This window comes from Puma concolor, chromosome B3 (assembly GCF_028749965.1).
Source record: "Puma concolor isolate L17-30 chromosome B3, mPumCon1.1.hap2, whole genome shotgun sequence".
Taxonomy (NCBI): Eukaryota; Metazoa; Chordata; class Mammalia; order Carnivora; family Felidae; genus Puma; species Puma concolor.
Window position 1 is genome coordinate 95,163,089 of NC_141672.1, and position 13,229 is coordinate 95,176,317.

Here is a 13,229-nt window from a genome sequence, read left to right on the forward strand (position 1 = left end):
GAAAGAAGAGAAATTAGCAAAGCTTAGGGAAGAGAACAAAAGGAAGCACTCGAAAGAGAGAGAGAAGAGAGAGAGAGAGAGAGAGAGAGAGAGAGAAAGAAAGAAAGAAAGAAAGAAAGAAAGAAAGAAAGAAAGAAAGAAAGAAAGGCACTGAAAGGATGTTTTGAGGTAGGGCCTTCCTACAAGAAATAATAGGTTTTCACTGAAGAATGAAAAAGTGGGTTTTCATTGAAGAATGAATATCTTTGTTCTAAAAAATAGTCACAACAGGGGTGCCTGGATAGCTCAGTGAGTTAAGTGTCTGAGTCTTGATCTCAGCTCATGTCTTGAACTCATGGATTCTGTGACAATGATATCTGGATCTGGTGGCCCCATCTGGCCAGATGGTTAAGGCTCATCTGCAAGTTCTAAGCTAACTTGTTAGGGCTTTAAAATTCTCTCTGGGGACTATGTCAAATGTGTTGTGTTTTCATGGGCTCAGAGTCCCTGGAGCAGGTGAAAGGAATAATGATTCTTTAAGCAAGATGGCAAAAGGGACTCTACACCCTGACAGGTGGCAATTAGAATGCAAGCAGAAGAAAGAAATTCAATCTCTCAGGAAGTTAATAAGAGTACTGGCCACTGGCCAGCTTATTTTTTCTTCTTAATGATTTGCTACAGTGCTTTGAGGGATTAATACTAACAGATACCCATTTCAAAAGATGAATATATAATATAAAGGTAACTAAAAAATATATATATGTGATATCACCCCTCCCCTCTCTTCTTTTAGATCCTTCTGTAAGTACTTCTCATTTTAAAAGCTCCTAATCAAGCAAACATAAAGCAATACCATATTCTTCCTAAAACTACCTCTAAGCCATACAGCTATTTCATTTTTTTTGTTTGATTTTGTTTTTATTCCGTTACTTTATTTTTTTATTATTATTTTTTTAATTTACATCCAAGTTAGTTAGCAGATAGTGCAACAATGATTTTGGGGGTAGATTCCTTGATGCGCCTTACCTATTTAGCCCATCTACCCTCCCACAACCCCTCTAGTAACCCTCTGTTTGTTCTCCATATTTGAGTCTCTTATGTTTTGTCCCCCTCCCTGTTTTTATATCATTTTTGCTTCACTTCCCTTGTGTTCATCTGTTCTGTGTCTTAAAGTCCTCACTTGGGCGAAGTCATACAATATTTGTCTTTCTCTGACTAATTTCACTTAGCATAATACCCTCTAGTTCTATCCACATAGTTGCAAATGGCAGCTATTTCATTTTTAATTTCTCTAATATCACCTTCCAAAGTGTCTTCAAAACCTTTTATTTTAAAGGTACTGAATAAATTTATTTTGTAAATTTTAGCTGTTTTGGCTCTCGTAGAAAATATTCTCTACTGAATAATTCATCCACGATGATAATATGATCACTATTGTATGAATTAATATTTCCATACGATTTGTGAAAGTTATTTCTTATTAATGACCTTCTTCAAGTGTTCTCACTCCCTAAGACATAAAGTTATAATGAAAAGTTAAGAACTGACCTTCAGGCCCATATTGCCTCCAATCCAATATTTTCCTTCTAACAGCACCAATTCCAGGCACACTTAATGGAGGATTCACGCTAATACACCAGATGCTAGTTTAACTTTCAGGAAGTGAAATTTAGTGCTGTCATTCTTGGACATTTATCAACTCAACAAAATACCCAGCTGACACTCCAGTTCCAAAAGATGTCAGAGGAAATAAAGTCATCTTTTGTTGAACTTTTGGAGCAATTAAGGTCTAAGGAAATAAACCAATCAGGTGGGAGAAAAGGTTTGCTAACGTGAAATCTAGCTCTAGAAGTAGGAACTCAGGATTCTGAAATTCAACCATTTCCAAGTACTGAAGCAAATAGTATTCATTTACATGCATACATTCCTTGCTTTTGATGTCACCCCAAAATAGAGGAAATGGAAAAACGAAAGCTGCTGGTAGGTCTTATTTAATTCTTGGTTTCATCTTATGCAAGTAATTAAAATGGTGGTTTCCTTGTGTGAAAGTGATGGGGGGGAGGGGGTTACAAAAAAGAGAGATGGGAAAAGAGAAAGACAGAGGAAGGAGTAGCTAACAGCTAAGTAATAGCTAAGGGTTTTTATGTATATTAATTCATTTTCAAAGGCAATGACTACTCTTTGTTTTGAAAACATTGCAAGTTATACTTGCATAAAGGATTTTTTTTTTTTTTTTTACATTTCCAGTTCAGGTTTTAAATTTTTTTTTTTTTCAACGTTTATTTATTTTTGGGACAGAGAGAGACAGAGCATGAACGGGGGAGGGGCAGAGAGAGAGGGAGACACAGAATCGGAAACAGGCTCCAGGCTCTGAGCCATCAGCCCAGAGCCCGACGCGGGGCTCAAACTCACGGACCGCGAGATCGTGACCTGGCTGAAGTCGGATGCTTAACCGACTGCGCCACCCAGGCGCCCCTCCAGTTCAGGTTTTGAATCTTGGTTACAGAAAATAACTCTTCTAATGGAAAAATAACAAAGTCCAAAGAAGACTCTAGTTTGTTCAGGGAAAATAAAGAGTTGGTTTCAAACACCTTGAGACTGAGGGCAATAACAAGACATCCAAGTTAGGAATGCTACTTCAACAGCTGTATGCAAAGGAGAGCATCCTGTCCATAATATGATTCCACAAGGTCTCTACTTATAGTGAAAATGGGTACACTTGAGTGCAGGTGACTCAACATTTTAAACAAAGGATTCAAATGGAGATTCCCTTTAATGATATGAGGTCATTCAACAATCAAGTTATTACAGTTAATTCCCTATGCTCCAATTCCATGATCACCAAGCCACCTGCTGATAATAACTTGCTTTCCCACAGAAGTCTGCCTACAGGGAAAGAGTACACTAGTCATGCATGCTGAAATGAACATTCTGGTCCTCCTGACAGTTATACTACACGTTCTCAATTGTCATTTTTATTTTATATTACCAGTCTCCCGAGCTAGTATTAGTGTAACTCAGAAAGATAAATCTGGTTTTGGTATGCTGTTCAATTGTGGTCAAAAACCTACAGGACAAACAACCCGTTCTGAATGCAATAAACTCATCAAGAGGCCTCCAAGGGAATAGCCAGACCACTGACCTGCTTAAGGGGCAGCAGGATGTGGTGGTTGGAAGCTTGTCCTTTAGAGTCAAACAGGCTAACCTTGGATCCCTGCTTTTTCCACTAACTCATTACAGAATGCAGGGCAAATATACTCTGTAAGCCTCAGAACCTACTGGTTGGACTGTTGGGAATGGGGGCACATGATGAAAAGGCTCATTAGATATTAGTTATCTTGAAGGCACCCTCTGAACTTTCTCTGTCAAAGTATCTACATAAACATTAGGATTAAATGAGCACAGTGAGTCTAACTTCCTTCAGGACATTCTACAATAAAACAAAGCAGATAAGTGTGAATGGATAAGAAATCTTTAAAGAAAAGATGTGTTTGTGGTGGGAGGGAACAGCCCTGTGAATAAACTGAGGGGAGGGAAAACAGTGGGAAGAGAAAGATTGAAAACTCGAGATAGAGGGGTACCTGGGTGGCTCAGTCGGTTAAACATCCAACTTTGGCTCAGGTCATCTGAGATGGAGCCCGCCACCAGGCTCCGTGCTGACAGCACAGAGCCTGCTTAGGATTCTCTCTCTCCCTCTCTCTCTGCCCTTCCCCCACTTGTTCTTTCTCTCTCCCCCTCTCTTTCAAGAGAAAGAAAGAAAGAAAGAAAGAAAGAAAGAAAGAAAGAAAGAAAGAAAGAAAGAGAAAGAAGAAAGAAAGAAAGAAAGAAAGAAAGAAAGAAAGAAAGAAAGAAAGAAAGAAAGGGAGAAAGAAAAAGAAAAGAGAATACAAGGTAGAATGACAGAAATGCAAAGGAATTGGAGGAGATAGAAAAATAAAGGGAAAAGAAAGGAGCCAAGGCAGTTGAGGAAAAGACAGGAGCACTGGAAACCAGGAGAACAAGATGGGGCAGATTCCTGGCAGCTTCTCCTTCCTTACCCAGAGCACTGCCCAGGTGAGCCCATCCCTGCCTGTCTTCATCTCAGGGTCTTGAGAGGAACCAGAGTGCCCCCCAGGGGGAGTCCTCTACCTCCTCTGAGCACAGTGGGTTCTCTCCAGTTCTCAGGACATGGAGCCAAGGGAGAAAGGACCCATACAGCTTCAACAAGCCCAATCCCAGACCTCACCCCTTGTGAGGACCTCCTGTCCTCTTCTCCCTCTATTCTCCATTCTCTTCTGGTGAGCTTTCCTTCTGCCCTCCCCAACTCCGCTTTCTCGTCTTCTTTGGAAACACTGTACTATATGGAAGAGACTTTTAGGATAATAGGATTCCAATCCCAGCTCAGCTACTTTGTATCTAGTGTTACTTTGACCAAGTCACTTACCCTTCCTAAGACTAAACCTTTGAATCTGTAAAATAGACAATAATGCCTTCCTCCTAGAGCTGTTGTGAGGTTAAATATATACGCATATATGGTTCACTCCATAAAACATGTTCCCTCCCCTCCTCCTATTTGTCTGTTCTACTACTACCTCCCTTTTTCCCTCTTTCAGTCTCCCAGCTTCCCTTTCCTGTTTCCCTAACTTTCCTTCAGGTTTTTCACTCAGTCACTTATTTCCCAACCCCATTCACCTGGTCTCTGAGGACTAACCCAACCAAGAGTGGAAGGGAGGGGGGGACTGACCAGCACCAGGGTGGCCAGCACCAGGGTGGGCACAGGAAAACCTTGAAAAGCCCTCTTGCCTGAACAATAGTGGCATCTGAGGATGGGAAGCTAGGAGGGCAGAATTAGGGCACTAGCCCTTTCCCTCCTCCTGCTGCCCTCCATCTTCTCTGGTCCTACCCTTTTCCCTTTCCTTTCTCTGCCTCCAGGTCCCCAAAGGCAAAAAAGCAAAGCCTCAGTGAATCCTCCCACCCCTGGACAAGGTGACCTTGGGGTCATATCTGCTGGCAACCCTGCCTACCAGCCCAAGAATATCCCCTGGGACCAGGCCCCCGAGGGATAAGGGAGGTGAGGCAGAAGCACAGGGAGAAGACTCAGGAAAGGGAAATCCTGGTGCAACAGGGAAATCCCAGCCTTGGGAGGGGACATCAGCGAAGGATAAGGAGTAAGACTGTGCTTCTTTCCTACATGGGTACAGCTTTGAGTGTGATAGTGGGTGGGAGGTGTAGATAATGTTTTGATCATATTTAGTGTCAGTGACAGCTGCCAACAGCCACAGTCACTTGCCAAGTGTCCACACTGGACAAAAGTGAACACAATTTAAGCCAGTGAGTGTGTGTGCATGCCTCTGTGTGTGTGTGTGTGTGTGTGTGTGTGTGTGTGTGTGTGTGTGTGTAAGTGATGGCTGTACAGCCAAATTTCTAAACTGCTTAGCAATTACATCTAATTACCATGGCCTAACAATAAATTATTCTATTTCTTGTATAATGTAGATTAGATTTTGTTGTGAGTTGTCATGTCAACACTGCAGTCTGTTTATGTTCCATTAGGCATGCAGCTGTTCCCTGGCCACAAAATTCTGAAGCAGTGGGAATCCTGCTTCCCTTCCTCCTCTTGTTTATCCCCTGTTCATTTTTTCCCTTGCTCTCCTTGTTTCTTTTTCACTTTCCTTTCTCCTTTCCTAGCCTGCTCTTGCTGCCTTCTCTAGTGCATTTCTGCCCTTCTCATGCTGCCTTTCTCTAACAAACATGCCTGCTTTGGCTTAGTCATCTTCCTTCCCCTCTCACTTCCCTTTCCTTCCACCAGTTTGCAAGTCAGACAGCCAGAGCTTGGTCCTGCCACCTTCAAAGCCTCCAGCAAGTTCCCTCTCTTCTAAGCCTGGTGTTCTCATCTGCAAACAGGGACAGTTAGAGTAACTCACTGGATCACTAGGCATGCCCGTAAAGAATTTAGCACAGTGCCTCCTGCTACAAAGTTAGTACTCAAGAGAGGGAAAGCTTTTTCTTTTCTTAACTGTATGTTTAACTCTCCACAAGTAGAAAACCTCCTATCAAATTTGAGAGTCATCCCTATGGGTATTCAATCACCAAACACTTATGGGTGCCTATTCTATGTCAAACCGGGGCTCAGTAGATGGAGGTAAGGATCATTAGTTCCTACCTCTATCCCTTCCAAAGCCTGTAGTCTGGGGAAGATGAAAACAGATACACAGACCATTAGAATGGCAAGTTCTGGGCTGTGATGGAAGGAAGGACTGAGCACCATGGAGGCAGAGGAAAGGGAGCCACCAAGCCTGTTTTGTGCAGTCAGCTAAGACCTCACAGAGAGTAATTCTGAGTTGAATCTTTTTGAAAAGGAAAGAGTTTGCTCAGCAAAATGAGGTAAAGAGGCCAAAGGAAGAGCATGTGAAAAGATCCAGTACTGTGAAAGGGAAGAGAAGGTTGGGGAAGTAGTGACAGTCATGGCAATGAGATTTTAGGGTGATGGAGCTGGAAAGGTAGATTAGAGATGGATTCTGAAAGAAGTGATCACCTTCATCATTGCCACCATCATTACTATTCACTGGGTACTTGATCTTGTGCTAAGTACTTGCCATGTATCATCTCATTTTATCCTCACCAAAACTATATAGGTGGGGACTATCATCATCCCCATTTGATAGGTCAGGTGACACAGAACAGGGCTATGTTCAAGACCCATGGTTAATCCTGCAGGTAATGGGGAGGAAGAAGAGATTTTTAGAGAATGATACGGTTATAATCTGGGCTCCATTGTCCACTGTCATTACTCTCTTGGTTCTCCCTATGCAAGTGCATGCTGTCGGCACTTTTAGGAAGGTTATGCTCACAGCATGGCCTGGCATGGAGAGAGGTGGAGAAGCAGTAACAATAGGCAAGTGGAGCCAGATTCTAGAAATGTTTCTGCAGTTGAATTGACAGAGTTTATAAATGGCCCCTATGTTGGCATACAGGACAAAGAAGAACCTCAGATGACTTCTAGGGTTTTTGGCTCAGGACAATGAGGGGACAGAGGTGCCATTAGTACAGCAGGGAAAAGAGAAGGAAGAGAAAACAAAGGAGCAGGAATTGGGATGGGAGAATAATACATTCAGTTTGAACACATCAGGCTTGAAATTCCTCTTTATCTTTGAAAACATCCTCAGCACTAAAGACAAAAGACAGATTTGTAGACATGGAATCATCAACATACATTAAAGCATTGAAGTCATGGGAAATGAATGATCTCACTCAGAACAAGAATAAAAAGAAGTGAGGAGAGGACAGAGGATGAGGATGAGTCAATACAAGGACAAGGACAGGTCCTAGGGAACACTCAACTTGAAAAGAAGAGTCAGAGAAGGATATATCAAAATAAAATGCTCAGCCTTTCCTACTGTGGCATCTTCTCTGGACATCCAGCACAGAGCCTGACATAGTGCAGGTGCTCGACAAGCTTGAGCTGACTAAAGAAAAGGAGAAAGGAAAGAAAGGGGAAAAAATCTCCAAAAATGCAATGACCAATATATTTAGTATTTGCATTTACTATTTAATCAGAAATTACTATTTGAAAAATATTTAATATTGCTAAAAAGTCAAGTAAGTCTATAGGTATGTGGAACACTTGCAGGTTACTATTTTCTTTGACACCTTTTTTTTTAATGTTTATTTTTGAGAGAGACAGAGACAGGATGCAAGTGGGTTGGGGCAGAGAGGAAGTCAGAATTTGAAGCAGGCTCCAGGCTCTGAGCTGTCAGCACAGAGCCTGACATGGGGCTCGAACTCACCAGCTGTGAGATCATGACCTGAGCTGAAGTCGGACGCTCAATCGACTGAGCAACCCAGGGCCCCTCTTTGACACCTTTTTGTAAGAAATCCTGAAAACAAATACCAGCATCTAATTCTTGTACACGCAATGCAAGCATCTAGAATGCACCCATTAAGAAGTTTTATTTCTAGGAAAGCTACAATTATAATTTACTTTGAAACAAAAAGTGAAGTCTTTTCCTACTAAATGGAAATTTCCAATTTACCATGTAAAAACAAAATAGAATCCTCCTGTGCACAAAAAATCCCCCAGGGGCACAAAAATTACTTGATCCCTCATTTTTGAAGATGCATGCATGATGGAACAATATAAAAGCACAAGACAGATAAATATAGGTTTTTAAAAATCACTCTGAATTTACATTTCAGTAAATGCAAAGACTAGCACAGAACAACACCTGAACAAAGGTGGCCATTCGTGAAGAGAGATGTTGTTAATTCCACATATGATCCTATATTTCTTCATTTCCTTTCTAATAAGCCTTCAGCCCCCAATTATTGTTTCTCACCAGTTTCCTTTATTTTCAAAACAGCAAATTATTAACCAGGGACCTGAGAAACTCTCACATCTGTCAACCAAACAGCTAGAAGTATCGATTTCTCAGTTCAGACAAATCTCAGCACTAAAAACATACCACTCCAGCCTCAGAGAGTATTTTAGTAAACTGTTCATGTTTAAAGCATGAATTGGTCATAGAATAAACAATACCTTGAATAGGGGAACTAGATACAAACCCCTTCAAAAAAATGAAACCAACTACTCCCAAAGGAAGTGACAAACACCCACAAGCCAAGAAGAAATGGACACTGATGCTACTCCCATCAGCCATTTAATAGGTGATGCTAACTGAATAAAAATTTGAAAAGGGAAATAAAGCAGACGTCCTATTTCTCACACCAAACTAGTTTCTAAAGTATTTTTAGTTAGAGAAAAATGAAGACTTTTGCTAAACCTCAACCACACCAGAAGATGAAAAGATCAAAAGAGCAACCTAGAAAACAGAAACAGAAAGCCCTAGTCAGCCCTGAGCTAACTCTCCTCTTGGCTTCACCAACCCTTGAATGCTCCCCACAAACTCACCTCAGCCTGGACCTAACCCTCTCTCCCAAAAGGGAGGGTGCAGGGAGATCAAACAGGTACCCATTCCATGACCATGCAATGAGAACAGTGAGAAAAGCAAAGCTATTCTGAAGGCTCTAGCAATTACACAGAAAACAAACTGGGTCTCTAGAGGACATTCTTGAGAACCTGAGATCAACTCCCGGAAAAACACTCTTGACCACTTACCGCTACCGGAAGCTGCTAGATGGCAGATCAGAATCAGCATCTCATCTGAAGAAGGCAGCGTTGTAGGAAAGCAGCTTCACTACCAGTGAGGAATTGGGGGAGAAAAAACACTCCTTGGAAAAATACCAAAAGCCCAGAAGAGCCTCTCCTTCCAGAGTTGCCTGCTACTGCTGCCAGGGCAGAACTGGTTAATCTTGAAGAAACAAAAGGAAGCTCCCTAGAGGCTGACTTCAGCAGGATGGCTTCCTCTGTGGGAACCCAGTGTTCAGTAGGATGGAAGCGGACAAGGGAAGAAGTCACAGTTATCACTTCTGCTTACCAAACTTGTATGAGCCCTCAAGTGAAGGAAATTAGCAAACATCTTTAGAGCTCCTACCTGTTTTTCCCAGAGATGAAGGAATTAGCATTTTTAAAAAATCATTGCAAGGGGAGTTTCACTCTCACATGGATGAAAGCTAAGCACACTCAAGCAACATTTAATACAAAGAATGAAGACATTTCTTTCCAAACATCCTCAATTTCAACTCTGAGTAAAGCAAACAATTAACTCTGAGGATGCCAAAGAACAAATGCACATACGAAATGGAGTCAAACTTTTTAGTTTAGAATCCCTTTAAGGGGGCTCCTGTTTTTAAGATGGGATTAGATGAAAACAAAATATTTTGGTCTATTTTTAAAAGGATTATGTCTTAAGTGTGTCTCAAGCCATTTATGGGTTCTCTAGAAGTTGCATCAGATTTTCAGTTAAACACTGAAACCAAATATATTTTAATGTCTCTATAACCAGAGCAAGTTGATTCCCTGTACATATCAATCCACTCTCCTGGCCAATCCTGGTACTGAGCCCTCAGGCCTCCAGAGAGAGCCAGATCAGAGAAAAAGGAAGGACTGTTCCCTGCCAAGCCCTCCTCCCACCCCTAGTCACAAGAAACTGCAGATTTCTTGAAACAAGAGTGGTGGCTTTCTCCCTTGCATGATAAAAAGAACCAAGAACAGCCTATAAGAGGAAGTAATCATTTCTTCAAGATATTTAAAATGAAAGACTTTTTAAAAAATGTTTTGGGACACCCGGGTGGCTCAGTCAGTTGAGCGTCCAACTTCAGCTCAGGTCATGATCTCATGGTTTGTGGGTTCAAGCCCCGCCTTGGGCTCTCTGATGACAGCACAGAGCCCACTTTGGATCCTCTGACCCCTCCTGTCTCTCTGCCCTTCCCCCACCACTGTCTCAAAAATAAACATTTAAAAAATAAATAAAAAATAAAAAAGGTTTTTAAGTGTAATTTCTATACCATTTTTTTAACCTACTGTATTAGCAACTCCTATACCCTTGGCAACTCCCTTTGTTGAATAAGCTATAAAGAAATCAGCACCTTCTCCTAGAATGTTGGTGGAGAAGTTGGTAAAATAATTTTAAAGGGAAACTAAGTAGTGTCTATCAAATACAGAAATGTGTATTTTTCCATCTCTTAGGAATTAAACTTACAGATGATCATAAACACATGTAAACAAGTGTGTAAAATGTTCATTATAGCACTATCTGTGATAGGAAAAAACTAAAAATGGCTTAAAAATAGAGGACTGGCCAAATAAGTGAAGGAACATCCATACAATGGAGTACTATGCAGCCATCAAGGGGGAGAAGAACTGGAGTGAACCATCAGATGGTCTGGGCTCAGGTCTGCCTCCACCAGCGACTAGCCAGGTGACTTTGAGCAAGTTCCCAAACCTCTCTTGGCCTTGGTCCCTCACCTGTAGTCAGGTGAAAATTATAGTACTTCCTGTAGGGAATTGCTGTGACCAAGACAGTGCCTGAGGCACAGCAGATGCTCAATAAATATTAGTGAGTACCAGTTAAAGAGATAGGCCTCTTTACACTGACATGGAAAGATGTCCAAGAGCCACAGTCAAGCGGAAAGAGCAAGTTGCAAGAGTATGCATGGGATAAAAATTTTGGCTAAAATATTTTAAACATGCTTGCTGTTTACTGCCTGTTTCTTCCCAATAAAATAGAAGCTCCTTGAGAGCAGGGACTTCCATTCACTGTTGTATACCCTATGCCCATAATAGGAATTCAATGAATATTTGTTGACCTAATAAATCAGGAAGGATAAACAAGAAGAAATATTTAATGGTAGTTACTTCCGAAAAATGGCATGGGGGTGGAGGGGCTGGTGGGTCCTGGTGGAACTATGTCATTGTTTCTTACAAAAGTACTGCTTACATTTTTTTAAATTCTTTTAAAGTTCGTTTATTTATCTTGAGAGAGAGTGTGTGTGCACACAAGCAGGGGAAGGACAGAGAGAGAGGGAGAGACCTCTGAGCAGGCTCAGTGCTATCAGCATGGAGCCCAACGTGGGGCTCGATCCCATGAACTGTGAGATGATGGCCTGAGCCAAAATCAAGAGTTGAATGCTTAACTGAATGAGCCACCCAGGTACCCCAAAAGTACTGCTTACATTTTTTTACAAGGAGCTTGTATGCCCACCAATAAAAATGGAGCTCTTAGAAGACAGTGTTTTTGTTTACAGGGAGCATCTTAAGATATATGGTTGTTTCCCTAACAGCAGACCAATGAAGGAGCAAGGGATGATCCTCCCTATCACCTGATAAGTTAATGAGTCAAAAAGCAACTTAAAAAAGAAGGAAAGCACAGAACTCTCCTTTTCTTCTTGGCTTTCTGTTTATCTTTCCAAATTTAACCCTACAATCTCCAAACTAGATCCTCTGTCCTAATGTATCAGGACCCCTCTCCTTTACCTAAACATCAACTGCACATCCCCACCATGGCATCTCTGCCCAGACCACTCTATCCTCCTGGGAAACCTTTCCCTTCATCTTCTCACTTCTAAACCTGTCCTTCAAGGACCATATCACATGCTCCACAGCCCTCCCCAGAGCATTTTCTGACTTTCCTAGCATCTCTGGTCCCTCCCTCTTGGACACTGCTAGAGACTAGGTTGGATATCATACACTGGCACTTATTCTGCAATGTGCTATCTCGTCTACCACCTTGAGGTGAGGAGTATAAGGACTGAGTCTTCAGTTTTGCAACCCTTCTCTCACCCTTCTCCTCCTCCCATCATTCACACATATGAACATGCACACAGGCACACAAACCTGCATTATAAAAAAGAGACTGCCACATTAAGGAGCTATGCATTGCGATTTTGTTCCATTTGCCCAAGTTTCTGACACCAGCAAAAAAAAAAAAAAAAAAAAAAAAAAATTCATGTGCCCTGTCATTGTCCCTGAAATTTCGAGACTAAGGATAGCTTTCTTTAGCTTCCTTGGTATATTCTTGTTAAATGCTTCTAAAAGCTCTAAATTGGCTTAAAATTCTCTAGTTCTTCATGTACTAACTAGTCAGAATTTATTTGATCCAATTTTTTCCTAATTAACAACTCTTAATGAATGAGGAATCCTAATGGGAGAACAAAGTTGGGATAGAAAAAGGACTTACCATACTCACAGGAAGGCCAAAGAATGACTACTTCATGCTCATCTCATACACAGAGATTCTCATAATGCATACAACATGAACAGAGGCAGGGGGATCCCCAGCAATGATTTCATATCATTTTGAAATGTTCATTCATTCATTTATTTTAAAACACAAGTATCTTGCCATTAAATACTCCCTTGCAGAACAATCTTTGGGTGCTTTAAAACTGATTTTATGGTGTAACAAAATTATGTGCCTAAAATCACAGAACATCAGATTTATTTGTCCCATTACTTTAAGTCCCAACGCTCTGGGGTGCCTGGGTGGCTCAGTCAAGCATCCCACTCTTGATTTCAGCTCAGGTCACAACATCATGGTTTGTGGGTCTGAGCCCTGTGTCAGGTTCTGTGCTGATGGTGCAGAGCCTGCTTGGGATTCACTCTCGCTCTTTCTCTCTCGCTCTCTGCCTTCTCGCTCGCTCTATCTGCCTTCTCTCTCTCCCTCTCTCTGCCTTCTCTCTCTCCCTCTCTCTGCCTTCTCTCTCTCCCTCTCTCTGCCTTCTCGCTCTCCCTCTGCCTTCTCGCTCTTGCTCTCTCTGCCTTCTCGCTCTCGCTCTGCCTTCTTGCTCTCGCTCGCTCTATCTCTGCCTTCTCACTCTCTCTCTCTCTCTGCCTTCTCGCTCTTGCTCTGCCTTCTCACTTGCTCTTGTTCTCT

The 13,229-nt window shown here is 41.7% G+C and overlaps 1 protein-coding gene across 4 annotated transcripts in view; it reads right to left on the reverse strand.

The window, feature by feature from the left end:
* Window positions 1–13,229, reverse strand: part of ATP8B4 (ATPase phospholipid transporting 8B4 (putative)) — a 285,304-nt gene that overhangs the window by 251,504 nt on the left and 20,571 nt on the right. The window contains exon 1 of one of the 4 annotated variants that reach the window (XM_086710643.1): window positions 9,074–9,368. The exons of 2 other annotated variants lie outside the window; for them this stretch is intronic. The gene's annotated coding sequence lies outside the window, so the exon portion shown is untranslated. Of the gene's footprint in view, window positions 1–8,866; window positions 9,021–9,073; window positions 9,369–13,229 lie in introns of those variants that run through there. One more of the 4 variants, XM_086710644.1, reaches the window with a different exon arrangement.